Here is a 24,451-nt window from a genome sequence, read left to right on the forward strand (position 1 = left end):
CCCTCCCCTCCCTTTTCTCTCACTCTCTGTCCAATACAGCAGCTACCTCTATTTGCTTATGAATGAACTTCTATGTTTTAGCTCCAAGTTAATGCACTAATCCTTCAGAATACAGGTCTTACAAATTTTGTTTATTGGAAATATCTAACTAAAACTGTTGGAGTGTATACTTAGATTTGGAGCTTGCAATCATGTTTTATTTTTCACTTCAGCTTCAGCTGTTCTTTTAAATAAAGAAATGGATGTTTTAAAAGTTATTATTGTAAGTTAGTTTCTCTATCCCTTTTAAAGAACTAAGAAGAAAATACTGCATTTAGCTATTGTTAAATAATATTTATTAATGTGTTTGTATGAATTTATAAAGTTTCTAGCCGTTTTCACATGCTAATGCTAATCTCTTGTTTTTAGATTCACAAATGACATCTATGAGGGCTTGGCAGAAAAACTTGGAATGATGGTTTACACTTCTGTATCAGCTTTGGCAGGATTTGTTGTTGCTTTTATGCATGGCTGGTTCTTATCTCTCATTCTGGTTGTGGTCGTGCCTGTCATATTATTCATTGCTGTAGCAGGTGCAAAGGTAACAAATAAAATAAAAAATAAACAATTAATAGTTTCTAAGAGGAAAGGAATACACTGAGCATAAAAATGCAAGTGACAACCCACTGGACAGATTAAAATACCTTCTTTCATTTACAGTGGACAATGTCAGAGTATCTCTTTATGTTATTTAAATTATGACTTGGGGATGACCAGACAGAAAGGGTAAATTTAAGCTACAGATCAAGCTAATCTGAATCCAAAGACTGACTGGCATCAATATTATAGTGCTTTACTTACTTGGTGCTATTGGAGACATTATGCTTTTGCTTTCCTCCAGCTTTTGAACTGATTTATCAAATAAATTTTATTGTTGTTGTTTATTTTCTGCTAATTTATTTCTATATTGTTGAAGGTAATTCACATATTTGAGCAGCCTAGTTCAGTTACAGCTTCATGTAATGAAATCGTAGATAAAATCTTGAAGCATTATGGGGTTTCTAGCATTATTAAAAGTAATGTTCCTTCATTGTCCACTGTTCCACTTAACCTCAAGGTCATACATTGGTAACTTCTTTGTACATATATAGTTGTCATAGGCCAGTAACAAGCAGGACGAGCAGAATAAAGTTGTAAAATCCTATGGCTGTTTTCTTATGACTAGGATGTAAGAAGATGAATCAATGAGCAGTTTACAAGAGAAGCATATTTACACAAATATGAAGCTCTGAAATCAACCTAGATGGTTCAGTGGTGAGACAATGGAGGACAACACTTCAGATCACCATCTGCCCACCCTGTTTTATGTTTTTTGTGATTTCCCTACATCACTTAAGACAAATTCTGGGATGATTCCTATGAAAGTGCATGGCTGATTTCCTTTTCCAACCTGAGCTTGTGCTCTTTCTCGAATTACTTCATCATCGATGGGTTGCCAAACTGTAATCTTCCTTCTTCCTTACTTGTAGCACTGAAGGTTCCAAAGGCTTTGGACAACAATTTAAGTGTGAAGTGAATATACTAACTTCCACTTCTTTTACGAAGTGACTTACTTGACATGCTCAGCCAACTTTCCTCACTGGTTAGCCTGTTGCTGCAAAGTCTCTTTCACTTTCTTCTCCGAAGTATGCTGCTAGGTACAGGAATTTCTTAAGACTCTCTCTACTTATAAAAAAAGTAGACATACGAATTTCATCTGCTTCAACTAATGACGTATATTTGAGCTTCAGACATATTACAAAACTCACTCTTCATATAAATATATACTATTTTATAAGCCTTTTGTGTCTCCAAACATTAGAAACAAACTAATTTACATATAATAGAAAGTTGACTTAAACACCATGTCCAGTCTCAACATGAACCATAACACACATCTTCCCTTCACAAGGCTAAGACAATTTTTTTTCATGAGTATCTTCTAAACTTGTTCTTTTTTCACTAACAATAGTCACTGACACTATTATCACAGAGTTACATAAATACTCCATGGTCCTCTCGTACGCACTTTCACTAAAACTTCCACGGATCGCCCGACAGGTACTTGTTGGTGCCGTTCGGCTGCGGCATCTACATTCTTCCTGCAACTGAATTTAAAACTGCACACACAGACATGTGACATGCAGTAGGTAGGATTCTATCATCCAACACTTACATCTAAAATATCGTGTGTTCGAGACAGTAGAAGGCGGAGTGGTTCTAGAATTTACACCGAAATTCTCAAATCCCTACATATCCCCCCCCTCCTCCCCCCCCCCCCCCCTCAGATCAGACACACGATATTTTATACATAATCATTATGTAAATAAAATCACTAATAACAATATACTTTTCTTATACATTTTTATACATGCATCTTTCATTCAACAACAATCTTTTTTTTTCTTTCTAGAAAAATTTTTTGCTGAGCGTTTCTTTATTCTGTTCTTACTTTACTTTGATATTAAGATATGAGCAGTCACTTGAGTTTCTAATCAGCTCTTCTAATATTTAAGAATTGTGTGGGCTCTTTTTTTTCTATACTTCAATTCGTAAACTACAGGTGTTCATGACACATGAGTAATCTACTTTCTGTTCCCATTTTTTGTACTACTTTTCCTTAGTATATACTATTTTTACTATTTTAACAGTTTGGAGGAACTTTGGGCAAAATGAAATTGTTCTTTTTGACACTTGTAAACTTACACGAAACGTAATAATGCTAGTTGCGCATGGAATTCAAACTTTCCAGAATAATCCCTATAAAATTTGTGACTTTTGTCACAATACTGTCCCCTTCTCCTAGTATCAGTACCTATATCTTGCTTGAGAGTTGACCTTATGAGAGCACTTCCTCTTTCCATTGTGGTAGGTATGCCTCTTTATAAAACATTCCTATTATTTAGGGCACAGGTTGCTCTATCTCCATGTAGGTACGCCTGCCCTATATTCTTAGCAAATGCTGGGTATGCCCCCCTTATCCTTTCTGAGTAGGCCTCATGGTTCATCACCCTAGTATACATTCCTATGTATACTATAATTAAGTATTCTCTGGTAAAAATAAAAATCTATTCTACACTTTGCATTCAATTTTTACTGCATCATTTACTTCCTACTTCTCAACTTCCATACTCTTAGTAGATACTATGTCTATATACTATCCTACAATTTGTCAGAGTATTTATTAAATAGACATTTCCTAATGATCAGCATGGCTAATGCCACTCCTGCTTTCTTTTTCTTTCTTTGCTCACATCTCTTCCTTGTCTATCTCCTGCTCATCACTGCTTTATAGTTATCTCACAACTCACATGCTTTTGTCTCCCTCTTTGGACATGAGTACCTTTCCACCATTCTTTCTTTATATACATCATCTGAAAACAAAGATGATGTAACTTACCAAATGACGCTTGCAGGTTGATAGACACACAAAATTCAAGCTTTCGCAATCAACGGTTGCTTCATCAGGAAGGAGGGAAGGAGAGGGAAAGACGAAAGGATGTGGGTTTTAAGGGAGAGGGTAAGGAGTCATTCCAATCCCGGGAGTGGAAAGACTTACCTTAGAGGGAAAAAAAGACAGGTATACACTTGCACACACACACATATCCATCCGCACATACACAGACACAAGCAGACATTTGTGAAGGCAAAGAGTTTGGGCAGAGATGTCAGTCGAGGTGGAAGTACAGAGGCAAAGATGTTGTTGAATGACAGGTGAGGTACGAGTGGCGGCAACTTGAAATTAGCGAAGGTTGAGGCCTGGCAGGTAACGAGAAGAGAGGATATACTGAAGGGCAAGTTCCCATCTCCGCAGTTCTGACAGGTTGGTGTTAGTGGGAAGTATCCAGATAACCCGGACGGTGTACTTCCCACTAACACCAACCTGTCAGAACTCCAGGGATGGGAACTTGCCCTTCAGTATATCCTCTCTTCTCGTTACCCACCAGGCCTCAACCTCTGCTAATTTCAAGTTGCCACCGCTCATACCTCACCTGTCATTCAACAACATCTTTGCCTCTGTACTTTCACCTCGACTGAAATCTCTGCCCAAACTTTTTGCCTTTACAAATGTCTGCTTGTGTCTGTGTATGTGTGGATGGATATGTGTGTGTGTGCAAGTGTATACCTGTCCTTTTTCCCCCCTAAGGTAAGTCTTTCCACTCTCGGGATTGGAATGACTCCTTACCCTCTCCCTTAAAACCCACATCCTTTCGTCTTTCCCTCTCCTTCCCTCCTTCCTGATGAAGCAACCGTTGGTTGCGAAAGCTTGAATTTTGTGTGTATGTTTGTGTTTGTTTGTGTGTCTATCAATCTGCCAGCGCTTTCGTTTGGTAAGTCACATCATCTTTGTTTTTAGATATATTTTTCTCACGTGGAATATTTCCCTCTATTTTATATATGTATATGTGTGTACATATTTCCCTGCTTACGCATATTCTTTCCCCTACAATACTTGGCGATTCTCATATCATGACAGGCTTTTTAGACTAATTTCAATGTTTGTGTCTCGCTGTATTTTTGTGTGTATGTGGATGTTTGTGTAGTCTGATTCTTCAGCCTTCTTATCTAAAGATAAGATGTAGGTTATTAGAAACCATGGAAACAAGGCAGGACTTCGGTGATAGAAGTTTGTGAATATGGAAAGAGGGAAAAAATAGATAGGTCCTCAAATGAGAAGTAAGAAAGGGAAAAAATAGATATGGTTGCTAAGATCTAAGAAGAGAAAGAAGATAGCCCCAAAGACAGGAAACCCTTCCCACCCCCCTTCCCCAGGATCCCTACCCCTCAGATACTTGAGTAAGATGCCAGAGGAGGTTTGGTGTTAAATCATCTCCTACAGAATGGATTTTCCCACCTTCACCCTTGTGGTCCCTCAAGGAAATCTTAGTAACCCTACGGAAATGGTAAATGGTGAAGAATCAGGTGCACTTGTTTGCAAGGTTGTCCAAAAGGTGTGATGTGTGTTTAGTGTTAGCCTGATTTATTTGCTCTTGTAAATCATGCTTTTATTTACAATACCAACTCCTTTCAAAACCTATAGAAACCTTCCCATTTACATCACATCTCATAACAGGTATAAAATACTCTATACAAAATAGAAAATTTATACATGATGGTATCACAGATGTTTAATTATTCACCTCATATTATATTATACATACGAGGGTCAGTCAAAAAGTAATGCCTCCTATTTTTTTTTTCTACATTTAATTGTCAGGAAATTTAAATGCAATTACATAGGTTGAAAACCACAACATTGAGGATCATTTTGTCATTTTTCAATGTAATCTCCGCCCATCTCTACAGTTTTGGTCCATCTTTGAACAAGGGCATGTATCCCAGCACGGTAAAAATCACAGCTCTGCTTCCTAAGCCATTGACGCACGGATGTTTTGACGGCCTCCTCATCTTCAAAATGAATCCCACGATGAGCTTCTTTTAGTGGCCCGAACAGATGGAAGTCTGATGGTGCCAGGTCAGGGCTGTATGGGGGATGAGGCAAAACTTCCCATCCAATTTTGACAATCTCGTCAGAGGTGTGACGACTGGTGTGTGGTCTTGCATTGTCATGCAAAAGAAGAACATCTGCCATTGATTTTGTTGGGCGAACTCGCTGAAGACGTGATTTAAGTTTGTTGAGGGTTGTGACGTATTGAACAGAATTTATTGTGCATCCCTGCTCCAAAAAATCAACCAGAATCACACCCTCTGTATCCCAGAAAACTGTTGCCATAACTTTCCCTGCCGATCGCACAGTTTTGAATTTTTTCTTCCTCGGCGAGCTTGTGTGACGCCACTCCATTGACTGCCTCTTTGATTCGGGTTCAAAAAAATGCACCCATGTTTCGTCCCCGGTCACAATTTTTTTCAGAAACTCATCTCCCTCCAAACGGAAGCGCTGCAAGTGTTGGGAGGCTATTGTTTTCCTTGCCTCTTTATTCTGATCGGTTAACATTCTTCGAACCCACCGTGCACAAACTTTTGAGTACCCCAATTGTTTAATAATCGTGATCACACTGCCTTTACTAAGAGAAATAATGCGACACACTTCATCTGCAGTCACCCGACGGTCACCACGAATGATGTCATCAACTTGCTGAATGTTGTGTGGAGTCACTGCACTCACCGGCCTGCCGCTCCGCTTTTCGTCAGTCAACGGTGTTTGCCCTTCAGCTTCCTTACAACGACGAACCCATCGTCTAACAGTGCTGACATCCACTGTCACAACACCATACACCTTCTTCAGTCTTTCATGAATGCGTATGGGCGTTTCACCTTCTGCATTCAAGAATTCAATCACACAACGCTGTCTCAAACGAACATCGATGTCGGCCATCTTACAAACTTCTGCTGTGCTGCCACCTGTTGACACAGAAAGTTACTACTGCAGTGGATTGCAGAAGAAGGTTTGAGGAATGGTGCCAAATTCAAATTTTTCACTTAACTTAATTTCTTTAAGTAGAAAAAAAATGGGAGGCATTACTTTTTGACCGACCCTCGTAAATATAATATTCTATTTAATTTATTTTGTCTAGATATCACTTTATTTCTGTGATTCTCTTAAGTTTTCTTTATCTTGTAGTTGTATCCAGTTTTCAATGCACTATGATCCTAGGATAGTTTAAGATGTTAGGAATAGATGACAGGATAGTTTAAGATTTTAAAGGAATTCGGTGCAGGAAAACTATTTTGGAAGAAACACCGAAAACAACTCAGGATCCGACGGTTGTCACTCCGCCCATTAACTCAGAATGTTAATGTCCCTGGGGGATAGATGACTCCACCCAGGTCCCATGGATTTGGTATTAACTTTTCTTGCACACTGTCAGATCAGTATTTCTCTTTAAACTTCTTTTGAAAGTTTCCGCTCTGCAAATCAGTCACCACTTCACTGGTTAACACAACACTAGGTGAAGATACTGTTTTTTTCTACTTTGACTTGAATGAGCTTAAATTCTTTCCACAGGTCACCTATACCTTTCCTGGTATCATTAAGTTCAGAAGGTAAAATAGGAGATATGTTTCCAGATGTTACTCTCTTGGTAACTTTTCAATCTTTAATTTCTTCAACCTGTTCCTCCAAACTAATTATATTTATGATATCAGAGTTCACTAATTTCTCTTTGAAGTTTCTTTCCACATTATCTACTCATGTATTAACATCTGTAATTTGCGATTGAATTATGGGCATTACATTATCCAACTTGTCGACACACTCTTTCAAAGTACACAACCCTTGCTTTACAGCATTAAATTTAACATTACACACATTTTCAAAGGATCCTAACTTTTCATGAAGCTCCAATTCTACACTTAAAGGGGATTATATTTGCTTTTTGTAAGTTGACTTTTAGATTAACATTTTCAGATTTTTCCTCTGCAAATCTATAATTTTTTTTGTCAAATCCTGAAAATTATCATTCTATTTCTGACTGAAGTCAGTAAACATTTGATTTACATGAATGGTCAAGGAACTAGTCAATTCATTCTTTAAATCTAATTTTAAATTATCTACCTTACTATTTATGGTGTCAAATTCAGTCTTTAAAGCATCAATGCCTTCGCACAGATTATAAAATTCTTTGCTTTGTGAGTCAACTTTGGTATTTAACAAGCCTATATTTGCTGCTTGACTACTTAAGGTTTCACTCTGGTTATTTAATTGAGAATGTACTGAGTCTAGTTTTTCACTTAGAGTAACATTTTGAGTATTTAAAGCTGAAATTTGGACTTTGATTAAGTTTACTACCTCAGCTCAGTCTGGCACTTCTTCACTAACTCTCATGGCCATAGCTATTCGTAATTTGTATTTGCATGAAGCATGTAATTACGTGCATTGCAATTGGTAGCACAATACAACAGTCTATAATCTAAATTTACTTTATAATAGGAACTTACGAATGTAGTCCAAATTATTTGACATAATAATACTTTAGATTTTAGTTTCTTCAGTAGGGTATAGAAGCACTGCTCAATGAGCCACGATTTTAGATGTTTTTTGAATGTCTCTCCAGTTATTACCTTCAGTTCATTTGGCAGTGCATTGAAGTATTTTGCTCCATTAATATATGGACTCTTTGCTATTTTTTCAGTCTTCTGTTTATCATATGGAAATTTTGTACTTGTCTAGTATCGTGAATTTCTGCATTACGACATGTATATTTCTTATCTTCTACAGTTAATATTATTGTTTCAAATACATACATAGAATAGACAGTCAGAATTTTAAAATCTATAAACAATCCCTTACATGATGTTCTAGCGTCTTTTTTGCCTAATATTCTCAAGGCTCTTTTCTGGAGTTTAAATACTTGGTCTACATGAGTTTTGGAAGCCCTGCCCCACAATGCAAGACCATATGCTAGAAATGGATGTATGAAACCAAAATACATCATCCTCATTGTTTGGGTACTGACGTATGGAGCTATTCTTCTTAAAACATATAGGCTAGATGATAGCCTTGCAACATACATTGTCAATTTGTTGTGTCCATAGTAGTTTGCTATCTATGCATATACCTAGAAATTTACACTCACTGCAGATTTTCCCTAAAATATTACTATCTTGAGAATCAATACAAGTTTGCAAATCACCAACATTGAAAGGGATTATATTTGCTTTTTGTAAGTTGACTTTTAGATTAACATTTTTCAGATTTTTCCTTTGCAAATCTGTAATTTTTTTTACCTCTATGCAGGGATTAAGAATATAATTTCCCCAACAAAGGCCTGAAGTGTCATCTGCATACATTGTAATGAAGGTATCATTTTTTACTATCTTTGGGAAGTCATCAATGTAACATATAAAAAGGAAGGGACCAATTATCGATCCCTGAGGCACAAAAAATTTAGTATTACTGACCCTTGATGAATAACTTTTTAATGTTTTTCCATTATTGTGTGAGGTTGAGGTACACCGTCTTCTGTTTTTTAAATATGATGTGATGAGGTGCAATAGTTTTCCACTTATGCCATCTCTGGCCAGTTTTGACAGAAGTACATTATGATCAACCCCATCAAAAGCCTTTGATAAGTCTAGGAAAACTCCAGCTACTTCCATGCCTTCATCAATTTTGTCAAGAGCTTTCAGCATAAATTGAAGTGTTGCAGTCATGGTGCTACATCTACTTCTGAAGCCATGCTGAAAATCTACCAGGATGTTGTGCTTATTATACTGCTCTAACATATACTTCAGAATTATTTTTTTCAATTAACTTGCTAAAAATGGAAGTTAAAGCGAGTGATCTGTAATTTTCTACTAGTTGTTTATCATCTTTTTTACAGAGAGGTTTAACAATGGCTAATTTTAGTATATCAGGGAACACTCCTGTTTTAAGACACTATTTATTAGGTGCACCAAAGGATATGCTAGACTATTTTTGCACTGTTTAAGTAAAAATGGAGAAATTTCATCCCAGCCAGCGGATTATTTGTTTTTACATTCTCTGATGAGCTGCAAAATATCCTTGATTTCAAGTTCGTGGAGTTGATTAGGTTCAGAATTCACCTCAGCAAGACTTCCAACAGGTATTTTATCTGTGATAAAATAGTCATATTCTATGATATCTATGAAACAGTCATTAAAAATGTTACTGATCTCCTGAGGATTGGTGACATCAGTATTGTTTTTAGATAACTGTATGTTGATATTACCTTTTAGTTTTGTTTTATTGTCTCTTACTTCATTTTCCATTGATCAGCAGGTGTTGGAGATACAATCTGAGTTTTGTATTTTGTAGTTAACCCCCTTTCAGTCTTCAATCTCTTGACTTGCTTGCAAGACTGGTACTTATATTGTTTGTATTTATCCATGTGCTCATTATTTTTGGTCTCTCTTGGTAACAAATACATTTCTTCCATTTTTTCTTTCAGTTCTTTGGTAGGATTATCAAATTCCATGGATCTTGAGTGTCATGCCTTATTCTTATTAATGGGAATAGTATTATTTAGATGAAAAGATAATGTATCTAGGAAGGCATCCCATTTATTGTTCACTCCTTCTGCTTGAAATACTAAATGCCAAGATTCATGACTAAGGCTCTCTCTCAGTTTGGCAATGTTGATAACAGAGAGATTTCTTTTGTATTCATAAATTTTCTTTGGTTTTATACAAGGATTTCCCTTTAGCACTAATAGTTGGCCTAGATGGTCAGAGATGTGATCATTTACAACAGCAGCTGTGGAAATATTTTCACAATTAGTAATAACATGGTCTATAGAGCTTATACTAGTTGGAGTGATTCTAGTGGGTATGTCTCCCAACAGATCTTTTGCGCCATAAGAATGGATACAGTCTTTGAACTGTTTGCTTTCTTGGGAATCTTGTAACATGTTGACATTAATATCCCCTAATAATAACACTTATATGTTCTTGCATGGACATTAATTTACATAATATTGTATCAAGGGAATGAAGAAATAATCTAAAATTTCCATTTGGTGTTCCATACAATGCAAAGATAAAGTATACAACAGACAAGAATTTTAACTTAGCTGGCCGCTGTTGTCGATCAGTTCTAGGTGCTTCAGTCTGGAACCATGCAGCTGCTATGGTTGCCGGCTCGAATCCTGCCTCAGTCATGGATGTGTGTCCTTAGGTTAGTTAGGTTTAAGTAGTTCTAAGTCTAGGGGACTGATGACTTCAGATGTTAAGTCCCATAGTGCTTAGAGCCATTGGAATTTTAACTTAATTGCTTCAATTTCACAGAGCAAATCAGAGGAATACTCTTTTACCCAAGCAATATCTTCGTAAGATTCTACTAAGTTATTTGTTCTCAGGTAGATAGCCACTACTCCACCTTTATGGTTAAAATGACAGTAAAAAGCAGTTAGTGAATAATTTTGGTTTTCAAACAAGTGTATATTATCTGCAAAAATTTTGGTGTTCACTGATGACTAATATGTGGGGTGTAACATCTGTAAGATAGTGGTCAGAAACATCAATCTTATTATCTAATACCTCTACATTATAATGTAGGAAAGAAATATTGCTTTCTTCAGGTACATTTTGTGCATGATCATCCCCTCTTCTGCTTAATAGTTTCCCTTATTATTTATAATGATGCAAATATCAGTAATCATCTTAGTGAAGGTCTTGGAGCCTAAACTGTTTAAGTGAGTACCATCTTTCTCCAGACATTTGTTGCTTAAAAACTTATTTGGATTGATAAATATTTCTCCTAGATTATTACAGATCTCACAAATATTACAATTTATCCTCTCTGTATAAGTATCCCTCACAGACCTTCTGTAGATTATTCCACTGATTACAATTCTTGAAGACCTCTACAAGTTTCTTGCTGATTGGATTATGTTTCTAGTTTCACTGACAATTTCTTCCTCAGTGGTGCTGCATAGAGAATTTGTTCCTACATGAATGTATACACCTTTGTAGATTCTTGTGGCTTCACCTGAAGATCCCTGATTTGAATTTCGCATATTGATTAGTGATTATTTAATTGAAGGATCCTAATACCAAGGCGAATGTCAAGTCTCAAATTTCACACATCAACATTTTTAGTAGTGAGTCACCTGTAATGAGAAAGTCTTCTTGATTTTCCTTTTCAGTACTGTGACGACTAATTCATTTTTTTCTGTATGCGACATTGTTCCAGTGATATTTGTTTCTTGAATATGTGTTTTCACTTTGCACTTCTTCACAAACAGTGGATATTAAAGGTTCAGAAAAATGGGTATCGCCACTTTGGGAGTTTTCACTGTTAAGACTGCTTACAACACCTTTCCTGCTTTTGATAGAAGATTTTTCAGTTTCAATATGACTATCACAAACTGTGGAACTTAATAATTCAGTAAACTGGAAATCATCACTTTCCTTGAGTTTCCTCGACTTGTTGTACGTTTTCCATATTCTTGCAAGCTTTAGATCTTGTAAGCATTTAACTAACTTCAAGTATGGTAACTACCCTAATAAAGTTCACTGAATAGTTTGTCCCACTTTGTACTAAAACAATAAAGTTCTGTTTTATGCTCTCTCGGTGGAGAATTTGCTCTGTGTCAGTGAGTGGATGTGGAGGCAGGTCAGTACCGGTGAACAGCAACTGGTGCCAGCGGCGGCGGATGTTGGTTTCCATGACCATGTCCGTGTGATGTATATGAGAGCTCTACACTCCCTGCACAGATCTTCTTAATTGAAGTGTTCTAGGTGTATTTCTTCATAGAGAAACACACTGGAATCTTCTTCTCTATTTCTCAATTAGAAATTTTGCTCCGTTATATACTTGATCATGTTCCGTTGTCTTGTAGTAGATTCTTTGTCGTAGTCTTCATGCCCTTCCATATACTCTGTGCTGCATTGTGATGTAGCTAACCATCATGTTTCCTTAGCCACATGGAAAGGGCCACATGGCTGTTAGCTTACACTTGATGAGTACTCAACCACTTGAAAGTGAGTGAGACTAAACCTTGTGAATAACAAGTGACAGGGAATGATTGCCACTCACTCAGCTTCGCCTCGTGAATGTAGTGCTCTAGTCTTACTCCTGCTCAACACCTCTACTGGACAATGAGTGGATATCTGTTTTTTTCATTCCAGGTATAGTTGTTATTTATACTCTTCGTCAAAAGTTTTCACATATCTATACAGTTATCTTACATTTTAATTTATGCTTGTCTTGTGTTTACTTCCCACGTGCATTTTTCTGGTTTATCTCCAGGATCTTATCTTCAGGGCTAATTCCCCTGTTTGTTTATATCTTTTGCTCTCCCTGTACTGCATTCCATTCTGAACTGTGTTATGGACTTGCTCCATCTATATATGTCAGTTGGACCATTTGGGCCACATCAGAGCAACTAGGTTAAAGTTATGGTTTGTGTATCCTCTCACAGTTCACTGTAAAATCGTTATTGTTATTATTATTATTATTATTATTATTAAGTCCGCAGCTCGTGGTCTCGTGGTAGCGTTCTCGCTTCCCAAGCACGGGGTCCTGGGTTCGATTCCCGGTGGGGTCAGGGATTTTTCCTGCCTCGAGATGACTAGGTGTTGTTGTGTCATCCTCATCATCATCATTCATCCCCATTATGGTCAGAGGAAGGCAATAGCAAACCACCTCCACTAGGACCTTGCCTAGTAAGGCAGCACGTGTCTCCTGCGTCACTCCCCTACGCTCTCAAAAGGAGTATGGGACTCATCATCATCATCATCATCATCATCATTTGGTTTAGTTGCTATGGCAACATGCAACAACTTATTTTCTCATTTTTTGGTCCTAGAATTCCTGTTTCTTCAGTCCTTTCTCATTGGTCTCCACGTTCTAATGGCTTTGGATGACAATTTAAGTGCAAAGTAATTATACTAACTTCCACTTTTTTTGTGAGATGACTTACTTGACATGCTCGGCCAACTTTCCTTGCTGGTTAGCCTGCAGCTGCAAACATACGAATTTCATCTGCTTCAACTAATGACGTATATTTGAGCTTCAGACATATTACAAAACTCACTCTTCATATAAATATATACTACTTTATAAACCTTTTGTGTCTCCAAACATTAGAAACAAACTAATTTACATATAATAGAAAGTTGACTTAAACACCATGTCCAGTCTCAACATGAACCATAATACACATCTTCCCTTCACAAGGCTAAGACAATTTTTTTTTTTCGTGAGTATTTTCTCAACTTGTTCTTTTTTCACTAACAATAGTCACTGACACTATTATCACAGAGTTACATAAATACTCCATGGTCCTCTCGTACACACTTTCACTAAAACTTCCACGGATCGCCCGACAGGTACTTGTTAGTGCCGTTCGGTTGCAGCATCTACATTCTTCCTGCAACTGAATTTAAAACTGCACACACAGACATGTGACAAGCAGTAGGTAGGATTCTATCATCCCGCACTCACATCTAAAATATCGTGTGTTCAAGAAAGTAGAAGGCCAAGTGGTTCTAGAATTTACACCAAAATTCTTGAATCACTTCAAGGTCGATGAAAAGAGGATTCTAGCTTCTTTAGTTCATGTAACTATTATGAGTGCCAGGAACTCTTTAAACCACTGTAATTCCTTGTGAGAGTTGATTCAGTTTAGCTGAGTTGTGCATTATTATTCCATTATATTACATTCGTCATATTTGATAGACGTCAGTGAGAGGAACCTCTAGGGCATATGAAGAAATCAGACATATTGTAGGGAAGCAGCCTACTCATGCCGTATAAAATTCACACCAGTCTTTCCATTGTGTGCCAGCCAGTCCGCTGTAACTAGCTCTGACATCATAAATGTTGTGCAATACTTTAAAGATCAAGTAAATAACCTGAAACATTTCTAGCATGTCAGGAGTAATACTAAATCAATATGTGTTGAATATCAGTTCAATAACTTTAGCCATTTTCGAGATTTGGACGTTTTTCTGTAAAAATCATTGGCGCAACAGAAAAGAGCTAGAAATTTAAAAATTTATATTTGGATTCCTTTTGCATAATAATTTAGTAGAAACAGTATTCTGGATCTCACAAATTAAAATTTTAGTTGAAATTTATGATTTTCTGGCTTTTGTCTTAAAAATTAAGGAAGCCAGATAGATTAAGTAGGCAAATAAATAAGGCTAGGATGTTTAAATTTGAGTAGAACGGAGATCCGCTATAATCATAAAGATGTGAGAAGTTTCAATTGAATCACTATAAAACTATAGCGATAGTGTATCTCCAAAGGGCAAGTTCGGAGCTCGTCTACTGCGTGTAGTGTAATTAAATTAATCCTCTCACCCAAAATATTTGACTTAGCCACGTCAGACTTTTATGATGGTTACTTACCTGTGTGCTGAATGCACATTTAAATTGAGAGCTTCATCGGCCATCAGCAAAGGAAGCGATGATTTATTCAATAACTTAAAGTGGTGCATTACTAGTCCAGCGCCTAGTGGGAGACCAATTTTGATCAGGCGTTCCCTTAGCCATCCGCACCATGGCTTTATATATAAGAACGCGGCGTGAGAAAAAAAGGCCCCAGTTCTCTCCAGACGCTGAATAGCACACCACCTGTGCTGGGAGTCGTGTTGCGTCGGTATCATTGCTATAAACAGCCTCGGATGCCGTAATAAGTTACTCGGGATATGCGTAACCATGAAATCGTTTTCGAGTGAAGTGTTAATTCTGGGATGACTTTAATGATCTATCTTCAGTTTGCGTATGTTGTACTTTCACGTGCTGCCGCGGGACAGACATTCTACCATTATTTAACGTGGCGTTTGATGAACATTATTATCAAATTATGGCGAGCATTCACTTAAACATTTGGTTTGAACAGTTATAGTTGCATCAGTGCATTAGTCTCTGAACTGCTCTGGTAGTTGGATTGTGTGGATTCTTTTTGGTCTGCTGACTTTCAGAATATAGTGAACATTTTTAGAGAATCATTTTTGATTATGAATCCCAGACAATCTCCTAATTCCTCAGAGCTATAAGCTGTAGCTATAAATGTATTTCTCAGATGAAGTGGGCACTAGGAATTCTAATTACAGGCTTCACATTTTGTTAATCACTTTCTGGTTGCCAATATTGTGGTTAGAGAGCCAGTGTTGAGAATGGCAAAAGACTGCATAAATAATAGGAACATTTAACAACAATTGAAGGGGTCGGAGAGATATAGTCATAAGCCACATCGAACTAGTTTTGAGATACAACGAGTTTAAAGTTCCACCGAGGTCTGAAAACGTTTAATACAAAATAAAAACCTTGTTTCTACTGGAAACACTTGCTTAATACTTGTGAAGCATGTTGTTAAATAGTCAACTCTCTGCATGCTATAAAATATAAATTTTAGAATGATTCTAATTAAGATGTAGTCAATGGTGGCTTATGACTATATCTCCCAAAAAATTGTTTAAAACATAAAGTATGAATTTGTAAGAATTTATTTTAACTACTCTTACACAGCAAGCAGAATATATAATTTTTACACATTAATATATACATATCAGGTATCTGAGATGTATAAATTACTTTTTCATTGATATAGTTACATTAAGGAAGTTCCTCTACCTCATCATTGGACAGTAATTTCCAGTAGATGACCGAAATAAATCTTGATTTGCTGCAGGTATGTATGGCATAAGAGACAGTACATCATCAATTCTTTTCTGGTTAATTGGTAGTGGCTTTCTGTATTTTATTGACAGCTGATATGGATTTGGTTCAACTAGCCTCCTTTCTTTTTGACATGAATATCCACTGACGTGAAAGCTCCTATGTCTGAATAAGAGTGCTTTACACTTAGCTTGAAGGGATCTCCAGACTCAAACATAAATTACGTAGCTTCACTAAAATGGTGGGGATCTCCAGACGTGGATTCTGTACGTTTTGAAATCAATGTCTTCAGGCTTTCCAAACTTCTGAAGTCGTCTCTTTCCATTTTAGTTACAATGAAATGTTTTGGACTCGCAGATTTTATTACTTCTGCCCATTAATCTGGAGTGTACACTATTGGATGTCTGTTTCTTGCATACCGTTCAATGCGACCAAAATCACGATCGCAAGGTAGCATGGTGTGACCTACCACAGGGAAGTAATGCTGGACAGAATCAAATCTTTTGGTAGCAACAAGGGACCTTTCCAAATCAATAATAGTCCAATTCTTTCCTGACCCTTGCAGTTGTCTGCGACTATGTGGAGATGTTTTGCCTGAGGATTAGTTATCTCCAAGTACTTCAATAAGCAGCTCCCGACCTCATCTGAACCCCGTCCTACATCTTTCTCGCTCCACAGAAACATATAACCCTTATTTGATCCACAGCCATGGATATCATAGTTGTATGTCCATGTTTTCCTCTTGTAAAATGCTAGACCAACTGTTAGTTTAGGTGTCGGGAAATTTTGCTGCATGTCAATTGCTGTCACATGATGCTCTTTCGAATTTTCTTTAGCCAGAGCAGTTAAAGACGCAATCATATTTTGTCCTCTGTCAGCCTTTTTGAGATGCAGTTCATATTGTTGTTTCTTTTCTGTGACTTCTTCTGCACATAATTCTGGGTTATTTATTGCAATTACAAATCCATCACATTTTGAACAGATGTCACGTTTTGTTACTTGGAAGCCTATGTTAAATTCAGATACGAAAATTTCTCTGAATTTACTTTCAGATACTACAGGAACCTGCTTTCCCTTGCAGTATTCTGAGTATTTATCTTGAAATAAAGAACCAATTGTGGGATCACAATCCAAATACACTTTATTGGGGTTCTGTTGCCTCCTGTAATGACTGTTATATTTCAGTATGACGTTGAGAAATTCTCTAACATTTTGTACAGCTTAGTCTTGAAATTTATGTGGGTAGTTTTCATGTTTTCCTGAACGAAAAGAAAGATGAGCTTATATCCTCTTCCTAATAGAAATATTTGTATAGTACTCAGTTTGAGTACATCCCTAACTTATAGCACAGAGTAACATGCAAACCTCTTCTATCTTCTTTTGGCACTGCAAATCCCTGCTTCATTTGATGTTGCAAATTCCTCTCTCTTCGTGCATGTATCTGTAAGCCATGAACCCTTAGGAAAGCTTCCTTGCAGATCATGACTTCTATTCCGCATACACTCACATTAGATGAAAATGAAACATCCCTGGATGATATTTTATTGGTGGTCTTTTTTGGATAGCGTAGAAAGAAATTATGACAAATATAACAAAATTAAATAAATATACAAAATATTAAACGATTTGTATTTAAATAGTGAACAAACTTCCGCTTATTCAGTTCCATTTTCATACAGCTCATCAGGTAAGTATTCTGGGCATTAAGGACTTCCTATAGTAGCAGCCTGAACAGTCTTGTGGGTTTTTAAAGACTTATAAAGCAAAACATCGACGAAATGGTGGTCAGCAGTATTTTTCTTCCACTGATCAATATTTCGCTTTCTTTTACGTGAAGACTTCGGTTTTTCGGGTGATTCTTCAGTTATTCTATTTATTTCAAGCTATAATATGAAGAGCAAAATAGTCTAAGAATTTGTGTGAGATATAGCCATAAGCCACACAAAACATGAAATTTCACTAAAATCACATTAATGAGAAAATATTTTTTACACATCTTTTGCCTTTTAAGCTACATTATTGCACCATTAAGCAGTAATATAAATATGCCCATCAAGTTTCATCATTAGCACACAGGATGGCTGTCAAATGCATTGGCAATGTTGAGAGAAACAAAGTCACAAGCCACAGGAAATTAATCACCAGAAATAAACCGTTTTATATACTTACCGAAACATCATCTGAGCTGGAACTGCTGGTCAATGGATGCCAAGATTCATCACTGTCAAGATCCAAAGGGTAAAGCTCTTCACTTCCACTACTGCCTGTGTCAAAAATGCGTTGAAGACCCAAAGATGCTTCAGACGTTCCTGACCCAGCTGCCATTTTGCCGTGGCTTGTGACTATGTATCTTCTGAAACTACCACCAGATGGCACAGCATAGAACTGCACTCCGTCATAGCCTGCCAACTGTTGCAGTGACACGAAACTTTTTCAACACATTGTGAAGAAGACATTGTTAAGAATGCCGCAACATGAATAACTCAATTTCGTGAAAGTTGTGGCTTATGACTATATCTCTCCGAGCCCTTCAATTAATTCCACCCGCCACCCCACATATGGTTAATCGGCCGGGAAATGCGTCTTTTCTACTTTACATTCTACATTTATAAACCAATTAACTCCACCCGCCGCCCCACAATATGCATTTTATTCTATAACAGTACAACATAATACGGAATATTATAATATACAAGAGCATACATGAAGTATAGTGAGTGATGACAGACTGCTAATAAAGTTAGTCTGATATATCATCCACAAGTGCCATGGAAAACCACCTCTATGATGAGCTATATCATGTTCACAGTTTGTTCAGTATAATACAGCCTCCAATCTGAGTTCTGAGGTTCCAAGATCCCCAGCCATCACCAAACTCTTTCTTAGATTTCCCATTCTAATTACATTATTTTCATGCCCAGACATGTCAATTCCTGCATTAGCAGCATTTAGATACTTTTCATGCCTCCCTCTCCCCAACCTTGTGCTACAGGACTTGCTATGCTCAACCAGGAACACACACACACACACACACACACACACACACAAAAATCTTTCCTAATCATTTCTCACTCATAGCTCAATCCCATTATACTTAAGGAAACTACGAGGGCGGTTCAGAAAGTAACCTCCGATCGGTCACAGTGCGGGTTGTGGGGGGAGTAGCGACGCCATCTGTGCGTTCACGCACTCAACAGGTCAGTCGGCATCAAGCCGTGGTCGAGTGAACGTCGTACCTGCGCTAGTTTAGTTTTTGTGGCAGTTTGAAATGTGTGCTGCAATAGAAAACCCCACCAAATGTGAAGTGCGTGCTGTCACAAGGTTTTTTACAGCCAAAGGATATTCTGCAGCAGCTATTCATCGTGAGCTTTGTGCCGCGTACGGACCAAGAGTTATGAGTGAAGGAGTTGTCCGTGAATGGGTACGTTTATTTAAAAGTGGACGAGAAAACGTTCATGATGAAGAGAGGAGTGGTAGACCATCATTGGTGACTGACGAACTCGTTCAGACAGTTGATGCAAAAGTTCGTGAAAATCGACGTTTCTCAATGTCGGAGTTGTCTACTGGTTTTCCACAGATTTCTAAGACTCTCTTGTACGAGATAGTGACAGCAAGATTGGGTTACCGTAAGTTCTGTGCACGATGGGTGCCCAAAATTCTTACCGACCACCACAAAACTCAAAGAATGGCCTCTGCATTAGACTTTCTGTCACGTTATGAGGACGAAGGAGAACCATTGTTAAACAGAATCGTGACCGGTGACAAAACCTGGATTAAGTACGTGAACCCTGAGACAAAAGAACAATCAAAGATGTGGGCACATTCAAATTCGTCTACCAAACCAAGAAAAGCCTCGCAAGATTTTTCTGCCAGAAAACTGATGGCAACGGTGTTTTGGGATGCCAAAGGGGTGTTGTTGGTTGAATTCATGGAATGTGATACGACCATTAATCAAGACGTGTACTGTGAAACAATAAAAAAGTTACGACGGGCTATACAGAACAAACGCCGTGGTATGCTGACTTCCGGTATCGTTTTTTTGCACGATAACGCCCGTCCTCACTCTGCTCGCAGAACAACGGCCCTTCTTGAGTCCTTCAAGTGGGACGTTATCAACCATCCACCTTACAGCCCAGACCTGGCGCCAAGTGATTATCACCTCTTCATGCATTTGAAGAAATGGCTCGGGTCACAGCGGTTTGATGACGACGAAGAGCTCAAAGATGCGGTCACAGGCTGGCTCCAGGCACAAGCGGGTGATTTTTATGCAGAAGGAATTTCAAAGCTTGTGAAGAGATACGATAAGTGCCTCAATCGCTGTGGAGACTATGTAGAAAAATAGTGCAAAGATGTAGTTGTAAGATGTATATATTAAAATATTTTTATTTAACTTGGTGTATTTTTTTAAATCAACCGGAGGTTACTTTCTGAACGGCCCTCGTATAAATCAGATCAGCCCATTGGTAGATGACATTTATCCTACCATTAATTTTGAAGTACCCTGATTAAGATCTATCAGCCTTTTAAAAATTCAGGGATGGTTCTTGCAGGCTCTAGTGAATGAATACATTTCCCCTTCACTATGACTTATAAGTGTTCAACTGGCTAAAGATCTGGTGATTTTTCTGGTCATGGTAATTGTTGTTCACCATGAAGATCACACTGCATTGCAGCAGCCATATGTGGACATGCATTGTCCTATTGAAAAAGCACATCACCTTCCTGATGAAAAATGGCAGTAACATAGGGAAAGCAATTTGTGAAATGTAGTGGGCATTGGTTACCTGCAAAAACATCAACTGTCACTGAGTTTAACTGATGGCCCCCTACTCCATGAAGGTGGGGGTAGGACCGTTGCATCATGGATGAACACAAGTTGGAACAGGCCACCCACTAGGAATACACTGCACACTTTTATGTCCATCATTCATATACAGGCAGAATATAATCTCTTCAGAAGACAATAGAACACTGTTCCACACTCAAATCAGCTCTCTCATGACACCAGGTTATCTGTGTTTTGGCAGTGTCATGGTGTCAGTGGAAGCCTGGGCAGAAGTACATGTAATCTTAGCCTAGCTGCAAGAAGATGGTTCCCAATGGTCCTTGGTGACACAACAGATGCAACATGTGCCTGAATTTCTTCCCTGGATTATGTTCAGTCAGCCACCACTGCTCACACAATGCGGGCTATCTTAATGCGTATCTATGGATGTCTAGAACCCGTTCTATGAGTGTTGGAATGTTTCACAGAGCACTGCAGAAAGAAGTGATACACCACCTAAACACTGTGCCCAATATGTACAGCAATCTGTCGATGCATCCATCCAGCTTCCCACAAGCCCACAATGTGGCCCGTTTCAAATGGCTGAAGTTGTTCAACAGGAGTATGCACTCATTGGTGGGGCATGATTGAACTGTAAAATGAATGTTGCAAACACTGTTCATCTCTAAATTCAACACAGTTACTGCCTGCAGAGTCAAAACAGAGCGCATACAGAAAAGACCTCTTGAGTGCCATCTGATGGCTGATGACCACTACCTCCATCCTAAGTCAACTTTTTCATTGTCCACATGAAAGACATATTACTCTAGACCCAGAATCTGGGCCCCTGTCTTGGTACAGTTCAGTTTCATTGATGATATCTCTGTGGTCTGGACTTACGGCAAAGAATGACTCCTATGCTTCCTGCAACAACTTAATTCCTTTGTCCAACTGAAATTCATCAGCTCCTTTTTCAGATCCAGTCACTTTCTTTAACACCTCACTGAAGCTGACATATAAACCTCAGTGCATATAAAACCAATCAGTAAATGATACCTACACCTTGACAACTTCCATCTCAAACACTCCCTTCTCCACTGCCTAGACATCTGCAGCAAATGTCTTTTCTCTGCCACTGAATCCTTCAACACCTACACCAACAACTTCTCCCAGACTATCCTCTCCTGCAACTACCCCATAGATCTTATTCAGAAACAAATCACCTGTGCAGTATCCTCCTCTGCACTCTACCACAGTTCCCACTTCCAAACAACTCAAGGCACCTGCCTCACTAACCATAAACCGAGACTTTTAAGGTCTCAGTGCTTCTACTTTGCCAGGGCTATGACTTTCTCAAACTCTTGAAATGAGATCTTCTCTCCCTGATGTCCCCATCACATCACTCACTATCACTTTCTGTTAACCTCCCAGCCTCTGTAACATCGTAGTCAAACCATATGACATTCCGAAACCATAACCCCTAACATAAGTTTCCTACAAATGCAATTGTCTCCATTGTTAAACCTGCCCTGCAAAACAAAGCATGCTGTTTATCAACTACCTTGTGTCCACCGCACAGTGTTTTGTATTGGTATGACGATCACCAGTCTGGCTGATCACATGAATATGCATAAAAGAACTGCCTACCAAGGGGACAATCAGAATCCAGTTGCTGAATGTGCTCCACTGCATGATTCAAGGGACCTGAGGGCTTGCTACACCAAACATGTTATTTAGATTATCCCTCCCCATAAAAATTTCCTTGAACTCTGGACAAGAGAACTTGTTTTCTGACACACCCTGACATCCAGTACCCTCCTGGCATTAATCTCTGTTAATCCCCCTCCCCCACTTCATTTCTGTCTTAATTCCTGACAGCACTGTTTATCTCTCATCTACCTAACTGCTTACTTTTCACTCTGTCCTTATTGCCTCTGGACAGTGCTAAAACCTTGAATTGTCTCTGATGTCTCAAGCTTCTTCTTTGCCTACCCTCCTCCTCCCTAGAGGTGGTTGTCTCTCAGTTCACTGTTCATGGAATGACCCAGAATTTACATCACCATGTAAAAATATTCTGGTAATTTATAGGAGGAGTCGCCAATAAAGGTTCTAAGAAGATGTGTGTGTGTGTGTGTTTGGATCATATGGGCACCCAATAGTGTGATCATCAGCAACTGTACACTTATTAAAACAAATGAATTTGGAAATGAACTAAAATTGTTGTGCACGCATACACTCAAAATGACCATATAGTCACTCTATCTCACATGTAGTCTCACATGCTCTAAAACCAGTTAAGAGGGAAGATAGCTAATCAAGAAATTAAGACACAGAGGAAACAAAACACAGAATAACTAAAAGAAAATTCCCAATTTCCTACCTGATGTCTGTTGGCAAACTCTGAAGGATTTTTGACCAGAATGTGAAACTTTCTGAACTCTGACTGACTCAAACTCATAGTCTGTATGTAAATTAGACTTACTTCTGTTTTTATAGTTGTTTTTTTTACAATTAATCCTATATTCCTTTTTTCAGTTTTGCTTTAAACACAAATACCATCACGGAGTAAATGCAAATGAAGTAATCTGTACCTCTCTTCCAGAGGATTGTGTGAGATATTTAGCAATGGCTTTATACAATACTATCTCTGCACACTTCTATAGAATTGATGTTTTTTTGTATGCTAGCTGTGGCGTGAAGCAATACTTCTGGCCTTCCTTTGGTGCCAGATGCTGAGGAGGGTGGAGCAGTGGCGAAAGCACTGCACTGATTCTGTAAGAGGAAGTGTCCAACAATGGGTTTGTCAGAATCAATGTGAACCAAACATTTATCACTGAGCAATGCATCTTTAAATTTTTTGAAAGCTTCTTGGCACTCATCTGTCCATACAAAGGGAACTTCCTTGTGACACAAGCAATGCAATGGAGCTGCGACTTGTGCAGCATTTGGTATGAACTGAATATAACAGTTCATTTTCCCCTAAGACTGACTCAATTCTGTGGCATTGCAAGGAACTGGCAGGTCATGTATGGCTAACAAATGTGACTGAAGCCCACAACAAAACAAAAATTTTTGGCAGCCAGGTACTGGCTTCTTACAAATCATCGCCAATTTTTGTCTCCATGCTCGTTGTCAAATATGGGGTGTCTAGGAATCCTTTGTACTCAGTTTGCTAGACAATCAAATCAAACAAATCATATTTATGAGTTTTATTACAAAATGAAAAGAGATGATACTTAACTTTGCCAATAACACAGATGAGTCACAAACAAAGGGAGACATACAAAATAAGCAATTTTCTTCATTGTAAACAATTCCAAGCCTCTGCTACAAAGACAGTACAAGCAATGTAAATAGAATTGACACTGCTATACAAGTCACTAGTCTTGAAGCTACTATTGAACTGGGCCATGACCAGTCGGGTGCAGCACTTATGTCCTGTTCACATAGGGGCCGCTGCTGTTGTGTTGTCGTCCTGGAGAGGGTTCAATCAGAATGCTATTGGCTGATCTCTTCTCACAGCCACCTCTTCTCTATCTTTCCCAACTGACTTGCTGGGGCTTGACTTTACGCTGTAACAAAACCTATGACCACTGTGTGGACTTCAATATGTGCTT

The sequence above is a fragment of the Schistocerca cancellata genome, chromosome 3, assembly GCF_023864275.1.
Source record: "Schistocerca cancellata isolate TAMUIC-IGC-003103 chromosome 3, iqSchCanc2.1, whole genome shotgun sequence".
Classification (NCBI taxonomy): domain Eukaryota; kingdom Metazoa; phylum Arthropoda; class Insecta; order Orthoptera; family Acrididae; genus Schistocerca; species Schistocerca cancellata.